Below are 9,559 nucleotides of genomic sequence, written 5' to 3' on the forward strand. Positions count from 1 at the left end.
ATGGGTCTGGGCCCTGAGCCTGGGCTCATAAACCATGGGAGCCTGGGCTCGTAATCCATGGGTGGACAGGTGTCCGTGGTGCATGCATGACCGGTAGATAGGAAGATGGTAGTTTATATACCGCCAAACAAACCAGGTCTTTCACTTTCATTTATCATGTTGTATGTAATTTTACCAAGCCTTGGCTTGTATTTCAGTTGAAACATCATAACTCATTTAATATCATAAAACATCATTTAGATCCTGGGATCCATAAAACAACATTTCATTCAAGGCATCTTATAAACATCATTTTATGAGAAAACTCAATCAAATCATATTATAAAGAATAATTCAAACAAATCATAATTCATTCCCACAATCCATAAAACATGTCAAAACATTTAATTCATAAATCCAATCATAACGTCATAATTTCATAATACATTTATAAGGGGATTGCGGGAACTAGCAATAGCCGTTACCTCAATTCCATGATTGCTAGGCCTTTTTCCTTGGTTCGTTCGTCCTGAGCTCCGAGTCCGATTTCTTTCAAAGTATCAAATTATTGAATTAATTACTAAAACGATAAATTTCTTTAAAACTAATACGATTTTAAAATGATGAATATGTATCTTATAATTTCGGAAATGAAATATTATTTATTTCCAAAAATCTGTCAAATTATATTTTAAATCATTATTAATAATTTATATTATTGAAATGTTTAAGTAACTATTTATTTTCATAAAACATTTAGATTGATAAATTTATAATTAATAATTTTATAAATAGTGAATTTTGAAATGATGAATTTAATAAAAATATGAATGTTTATAATTTCTTGAAAATATTATTAAACGAAATTTCAATCAAAACATATATATACATTTCTTAAATCGATTTACAAGAAATGTTATTTAATTTCATGAATCAACGAAAATATTATTTAAATCCAACTTTTCAGCCCAAAATATAAAAATGCTAATTATCATTTAAAATCCTTATAATTAATATACGAGAAAATAGCAACAATTAATTAGAGCTTAAATAAATAGTAAAACTCACTTTGAAAAGAATTTGGGCCAATTTGTTTTGGGCTTTGGCGTGGGAAATAAAGGAAACAAGGTTCCAATTTGGAACCTGTTTCATTCGAAAGGGAAGCACGAAAAACTGGGGAAGGGGCACAAAGGAAACAGGGGAGGGAGAGGAGAGGAGAGGAGAGGAGAGAGAGGGGGTTGGGGCTGCGCTCGGGTTCTGGACGGCGCAAAGGCGCGGAATGGCGCCGGTAAGGCGATGGTGGTGGTGTGTTCGCGGCGGCGAAACAACAAGGAAGGGGAGGGGCGCGCGAACAGGGGAAAGCAGGGGAGGGGTGGTGATTTGGGCGATTCTGGGCGGCGATAGGGAGGCTCGCTGGGTTGTTTTGTGGCGGTGGTTGATTGGCAAGGTGATGAAGGTGGCTGGAGGTGGTGGTGGTTGTCGGGGGTGGTGCTGCGAAGAGAAAAGAGGGAGAGGGCAGGGGAGTTGCGTAGGAAAGGAGAGGGAGTACAGTGGGGTACGGTGGTGCTGTGGGGCAACGGCGGTCAGGGTGGTTGGGGTGGTTGTCAGAGGTGGTAGATAGTGGTGGTCGATGGTTGAGGTGGTGGTCAGACGGTGGATGTTGGCGGTGGTGATTTGAGTCATAGAAGAACAAGGAGAGTGAGATTGGTTTTTTGTGTTTTGGTTGATTTATTGAAATTGAATTGGAAATTATGATTTTTGTAAGAAGGTAGAGTGATGAAGAAGGAGAAATCCTTGGTCTCCAAGGCAAGAATTTGGACTGATTTCAAAGAAAAGGGGGAATGAAACATACGTGGAGAGTAGGAGGAAGAAGATAAATGGAATTTTGCTTCTCCAAGGGCATTTTCGTAATTTCACATTGTTGGACTAAAATTCAGAAATTTTGTTGCTATTTTAGGAAATTACTAAAAATAGAAATGTTTAGCTAAATTAATTCTTTATAAAAATAAAAATAATAATAATAATAAATATCGTTAACGAAAAATAAATTTAGTTTCCATTTAAAAATAAGAACGTTAAATAATTACTTTAGTTTCCGAATAAAATAAATTTAGAAATCCGGAAAATAATTAAAATTTAAAAAGTTCGTTAAGCTCGTAAATATGAAAATTAAATTATAAACTGAAAAATAAATCGTGTAGCAATATTAAAAATTCAAGCGAAATAAAACTTCGTTAATTAAATTAAAGTTCTAATTTAGGATTTAAAACGATTTTAAGCTAAAAAAAATAATTAAGCATAATTAATCGAGTTTTAAAAATTCGGGGTATTACACAATGGCAAGAAGCCATGCAATCTGAATTAGACTCCATGTCAGAAAACCAAGTATGGGATTTGGTCGATTTGCCAGATGGCTACCAAGCCATAGGAAGCAAATGGGTTTTCAAACTGAAAAAGGACATGGATGGAAAACTTGAAGTTTTCAAAGCTAGATTGGTTGCAAAAGGTTACAGGCAAGTCCACAGTGTGGATTACGATGAAACCTTTTCACCAGTTGCAATGCTAAATTCTATTCGGATAATGTTAGCAATTGCTGCATATTACGATTAAGAAATATGGCAGATGGATGTCAAAACCGCTTTCTTAAACGGTTTTTAACAGAAACTGTGTTTATGACACAACCTGAGGGTTTTGAGGATCCAAAGAATGCTAAAAAGGTATGCAAGCTAAAGAAATCAATCTACGGATTGAAGCAGGCATCCAGGAGCTTGAATATACATTTTGATGAAGCAGTCAGTGACTTTGGTTTCATCAAGAACGCAAACGAATCTGGTGTATACAAGAAGGTCAGTGGGAGCAAAATTTCTTTTCTAGTATTATATGTCGGCGACATATTACTTATCGGAAATGACATTCCTATGTTGAACTCTGTCAAAATTTGGCTTGGGAAATGTTTTTCGATGAAGGATCTAGGAGAAGCACAGTACATATTGGGCATCAAGATTTACAGAGATAGATCTAAAAGGATGATCGCGTGCGGTGGGCGCTGTGCGGAGGCTTGCGTATGGGACAGCAGCAGCTATGCAACGAGCGCATGGGCTGCGCGCACATGGCCAGCAATGGCTGTGTGCGTACAGCCCATGGGCGTGCAACGCATAGGATGTTTGCGTTTCGATTAGATCGTTTTTGAATGTTTAATTTGAAAATTTCAGTTCACGTAATTTTAATTGATTTTAAAATTAATAATTTGAATTAATTTCTTGGATTTTAATTTTGAATATTATAATTATAATAAATGGCATTTATTCTAATTATTTTACTAAAATTAAAATCATAAATTAATTTAAATGTGACTGAAATTAAAATTAAATTTTTGGATTCAATTATAAATTTATATGAGCTTTAAATTTTAATTAAATTTGTATGTTTCCGGTTAGACTAGAAATACAATTTTATGTTTAAAATTAGTAAAGCATATGAATTTATTGGTTTGAGTGGGAGTGCTTTTAGTCATAAACTCTTGATTAGGTCTACAAATCCTTAAGGTTAAAACAACTCGATTAGAATTAATAAGGACTGAATAATTGGTAGATTATTGGTGACCTTGATTAATTGCTGCAAATGTTTACGTGATGCATAATGTGTTTTAACTAACCAGCTATGTGGGCCATTCATGATAATGAATGGGTGAATGGTATATATTGTACATGTACTGTTTTGCAGGTTATGAAGTGACTAGTATGGCCCAAATAGGATAGAAAATATGGTCTGCGTACCATTAATTTGAATGTAATTGGTCTAAAGCACCAAAGTTATTTTTCAATTCAAATATGGTCTGCGTACCATCAAATAGTTGTAATTAGTTATAACTTATCCTATTTGAAGAAAATGGTGCCTCCCACGGAGATTTTCAAGACGGACTTTGAAGTCAAAGCTTCAAGATGAAGTCGGGCCATACTAGATCACAAATATCTTATGCATGTTTTAAGTTATTTATTGCTTTAAATATGTCTTAAAATGCATGAGATCAAAAGCTTGATTATGTTGCATGATTAAGGATTTTAGTTCACTTAAAATCTAACCAACATAGTAAGAGCCTTAAGTTCCAAACTTAAAAATTGAGTTAAAAGGTGCCATGCCAAAATATACACTTGCTTGGATATCCTTTACATCAATCTAGTAATAGTTTTCGCTCAGCGAGGTGTTACTTATTGGTCCTAAAGGGGCAAGGTACACAAATAATTGTGAGTACATGTTAGTTTTGGTGAAACTCAACGATATAAGTAAGGAGTCCTTTTATGTCGTGGCAAATTCGATAGGTTTACCTAATAAGTTCTTAGACGTACCTATCAACCAAGAATAGTTTCTAGACTATTAGCAAAAGGCTTTTGCTTACCTAAGATGTTCTAGGATTAAGTCGACAAACTGTGCTTAGTTCTTCAATGATTTTAGGATCTTGGAATCATTTTATTCACACCTGCCGGAACACATAACTTGAATAAAATGCTTAATAAACATTGAATTATGCATGAATGCTAGAATTTAAGTTTATTAAGAGAAACTGTGAATGGTTATTTATTTGTTTATTCTTTTCAATTGTAGTTTTTAATATGGCAAACAACAATTCATTCAACATTCGATCAATTCTCGAAAAGGAGAAGTTGAACGGGAAAAACTTCCTTGACTGGCAAAGGAACTTGCAAATAGTTCTTATGCAGGAAGAAAAGGAGTATGTCCTAGATGAGGCGATGCCCGAAGCTCCAGGCGACGGGATCACTCAGGCAGCCCTCAATCGTTGGATTGATGCCAACAAGGATGTGAAATGTCTAATGCTCGCCACCATGAGTGCGGATCTGCAGAAAACGTTCATCAACTCAGATGCTTTCACAATCATCAGTGAGTTGAAGAACATGTTCCAAGATCTGGCTCGAGTCGAAAGATTCGAGACTCATAGGCAAATTCTTGAGACCAAGCTTAAGAGAGGCGAGCCCGTAAGTCCACATGTTCTCAAAATGATTGGACTCATTGAGAATATGAGTCGGCTGGATCAGCAATTTTCTCAGGAAATGGCTATAGACACCATCCTCCATTCTCTTCATAGCGGGTATGATCAGTTCAAACTGAACTACAGTATGAATAGTCTGGACAAAACGCTCACTGAGCTTCACGGTATGCTGAAGACCGCTGAAAAGACGCTCAAAAGTGATAAGCAGGATGTGCTTATGGTGCGTGGGGGCAAGTTCAAGAAATCTGGAAAGAAGAGGAATGCTAAGAAAGGTGGCAACAAGGCCAGCCCAACTAAGCATACTGGCGCCAAATCTGCAAAGAGGAAGGTCAGTCAACCCACTTCTGAATCCGAATGCTTCTACTGCAAGAAGAAGGGGCATTGGAAGAGAGATTGCTTGAAGCTAAAGGAAGATCAGAAGAACGGAACAGTCGTTCCATCTTCAGGTATTTTCGTTATAGACTGTATACTTGCTAATTCAACTTCTTGGGTATTAGATACAGGTTGTGGCTCACACTTATGTTCCAATCCACAGGGACTAAGAAGAAGTAGAAAGTTAAGCAAGGGAGAAGTCGACCTACGAGTGGGAAATGGAGCACGGATTGCTGCATTAGCCGTAGGAACTTACTATTTGTCGTTGCCCTCCGGGCTAGTTTTGGAACTGGAAGAATGTTTCCATGTTCCAAGTCTTACTAAAAACATCATTTCAGTTTCTTGCTTAGATGCTAAGGGATTTTCCTTTATAATAAAAGACAATAGTTGTTCGTTTTATTTTAAAGAGATGTTTTATGGATCTGCTAGATTAGTCAATGGACTTTATTTATTAGATCACGACAAACAAGTATATAACATAAATACCAAAAAGGCCAAAAAGGATGATTCAGATCTCACCTATCTGTGGCATTGTCGATTAGGCCATATAAACTTGAAACGCTTAGAAAGACTTCAAAGGGAAGGAATTCTAGAACCATTTGACTTAGAGGATTATGGTAAATGCGAATCATGTTTACTTGGCAAAATGACAAAGCAACCTTTCTCTAAAGTTGGAGAAAGAGCAAATGAACTATTGGGTTTAATCCATACAGATGTATGTGGACCAATGAGTACAAATGCTAGAGGTGGTTTCAGCTACTTTATCACTTTCACTGATGACTTCAGTAGGTATGGTTATGTCTACCTAATGAAGCATAAGTCTGAATCCTTTGACAAATTCAAGGAATTTCAGAGTGAAGTAGAGAATCAATTAGGCAAGAAGATCAAGGCACTGCGGTCTGATAGAGGCGGTGAATATCTGAGCTATGAATTTGATGACCATCTGAAAGAATGTGGAATTCTATCAGAATTGACTCCTCCTGGAACACCACAATGGAACGGTGTGTCAGAACGGAGGAACAGAACCTTGCTAGACATGGTCAGGTCAATGATGGGTCAGGCCGAACTTCCATTAGAATTTTGGGGACATGCACTAAATACAGCTGCACTCACTATAAATAGAGCTCCGTCTAAAGCTGTCGAAAAGACTCCATACGAATTATGGTTTGGAAAGCCTCCAAATGTGTCTTTTCTTAAGATTTGGGGATGTGAAGTATACGTCAAACGATTAATTTCAGACAAACTTCATCCAAAATCTGACAAATGTATCCTTGTGGGCTATCCAAAGGAAACAAAGGGGTATTACTTCTACAATACATCTGAGAACAAAGTGTTTGTTGCTCGAGATGGTGTCTTTTTGGAGAAAGATCACATTTCCAAAATGACAAGTGGGAGAAAAGTAGACCTCGAAGAAATTCGAGTCGAACAACAAACTCTAGAGAATGCTCAAGATGACATTCAGGATGAAACTCAGAGATCTTTAGAAGAATCTGGTGAGAATCATGGTCAATCTAGAAATGTTACCCCGCGTAGATCGCAAAGATATAGATCTCAACCGGAAAGGTACTTAGGTATTTTGACGAACGAGAGCTATGACGTTCTATTACTTGAAAGTGATGAACCTGCGACTTACAAGCAAGCTATGACGAGCCCTAGCTCCAAGCAGTGGCAAGAAGCCATGCAATCTGAATTAGACTCCATGTCTGAAAACCAAGTATGGGATTTGGTCGATTTGCCAGATGGCTACCAAGCCATTGGAAGCAAATGGGTTTTCAAACTGAAAAAGGACAAGGATGGGAAACTTGAAGTTTTCAAAGCTAGATTGGTTGCGAAAGGTTACAGGCAAGTCCACGGTGTGGATTACGATGAAACCTTTTCACCAGTTGCAATGCTAAAGTCTATTCGAATAATATTAGCAATCGCTGCATATTACGATTACGAAATATGGCAGATGGATGTCAAAACTGCTTTCTTAAACGGCGTTTTAACAGAAACTGTGTTTATGACACAGCCTGAAGGTTTTGAGGATCCAAAGAATGCTAAAAAGGTATGCAAGCTAAAGAAGTCAATCTACGGATTGAAGCAGGCATCCAGGAGCTGGAATATACGTTTTGATGAAGCAGTCAGTGACTTTGGTTTCATCAAGAACGCGGACGAATCTTGTGTATACAAGAAGGTCAGTGGGAGCAAAATTGCTTTCCTAGTATTATATGTCGACGACATATTGCTTATCGGAAATGACATTCCTATGTTGAACTCTGTCAAGATTTGGCTTGGGAAATGTTTTTCGATGAAGGATCTAGGAGAAGCACAGTACATATTGGGCATCAAGATTTACAGAGATAGATCTAAAAGGATGATTGGACTTAGTCAAAGCACTTATATCAATAAGGTGCTTGATAGGTTCAAGATGGCGGACTCCAAGCGAGGCTACCTACCCATGTCTCATGGAATGACTCTAAGCAAGACTCAGTGCCCAAAAACACTTGATGAGCGTAGACGAATGAATGGGATTCCATATGCATCATTGATTGGTTCAATAATGTATGCTATGATATGTACACGCCCGGATGTTGCGTACGCACTCAGTGCTACGAGCAGATACCAGTCAGACCCAGGAGAGGCGCATTGGACTGCTGCCAAGAATATTCTGAAGTACCTGAAAAGGCACAAAGATGACTTCCTGGTCTATGGTGGAGATGATGAATTAATTGTTAAAGGCTATACGGACGCAAGTTTCCAAACCGACAAAGATGATTTCAGATCACAGTCTGGGTTTGTCTTCTGCCTCAACGGAGGAGCAGTAAGCTGGAAAAGTGCTAAGCAAAGCACCATTGCGGATTCTACAACTGAAGCGGAGTACATTGCTGCACATGAAGCAGCAAAGGAAGCTATATGGCTAAGGAAGTTCATAGGAGAACTTGGTGTAGTCCCCTCCATTAAAGGACCAATAGCCCTGTATTGTGATAATAACGGAGCTATTGCACAGGCAAAAGAGCCTAGACACCACCAGAGAGTCAAGCATGTACTTCGTAGATTTCACCTTCTACGAGAGTTCGTTGAAAGAAAAGAAGTCGAGATAAGCAAAATTGGAACTGATGACAACATATCAGATCCATTAACTAAACCTCTGCCGCAAGCGAAGCACAACTCGCACACTGCAGCTATGGGAATCAAGCATATTGGAGAATGGCTTTGATGTCTCTGTTTAATGTTTTAAAGTTTTAGAGTTTAAATCTTTGTAAAACATTATTGGTTAATCATTCACAATAAATGAAAGGAATTCATTTTTCCATTTAATTTGTGGTTTATTAAATGATGAGTCCCTTCAACTTGACGATATATTCAAGATAGACTGTCAGGACCAGTCCTGTGACTAAGAAATGTCTATCAAGTGAACTTGAATGTCAAAGGTTGAAAATGGTCCCTAGTCGGAGTTTTCTATAAAATTGGACGCATAGAAAACGTTAGACGATTAGAATGCAAGATGACTAGTAGTTCTGTTTCTTGAACTATGTGGACATGGCAATGTCATAATCATTTGCATAGATACTTACTTTGGGAAGACTAGTATCGGACAAGACCTATGAAACTTTACTGTAAGAGATGAAAGTCTGTCATAAGTAAATTTCATTAAATTATTAGACACTAAATCCTCAATACCTGAGTGATTTGAGATTACTTGTTTGAGAACTGGTTGCTTTGACGTTGACCAACCGTCGCACCGTAAAAGGAGGCTATAAAGGCAACGCTCAGGTAATCACCTATCAAACGAAGTCTAATCTCAAGATCGCAAGATTGGGATTGTCCTCCCATAAATCGGGATGAGATGCTTAAAAGTTGTACAAGGCCACTCGGAGAGCTAGAAACTGTGAAATGCATGGCCGTGCTCGGATGAATCATAGGCTATGATTATCTGTTTATTTGATCAGTTGAACTCTGAAACCGAGGAACACCTCTGGACATAATAAGGATGACAACTCTTACCTTATGTTCAAGAGCAAGCATCGAGCGACAAAGGAATTAGGAAATGCACACTTGTCCCTAAGGACAAGTGGGAGACTGAAGGAAATAATGCCCTTGGTCCAAGTATGCATTCTATGTTAAGTCTAATAAATGCGGTTCAGTATTAATTAACAAGTTAATAATTCAGTGAGATCAAGTGAGCTGAATGCCTAGCTAGAGGCCGCTTCAGTTCAAGTG

The sequence above is a fragment of the Spinacia oleracea genome, chromosome 6, assembly GCF_020520425.1.
Source record: "Spinacia oleracea cultivar Varoflay chromosome 6, BTI_SOV_V1, whole genome shotgun sequence".
Classification (NCBI taxonomy): domain Eukaryota; kingdom Viridiplantae; phylum Streptophyta; class Magnoliopsida; order Caryophyllales; family Amaranthaceae; genus Spinacia; species Spinacia oleracea.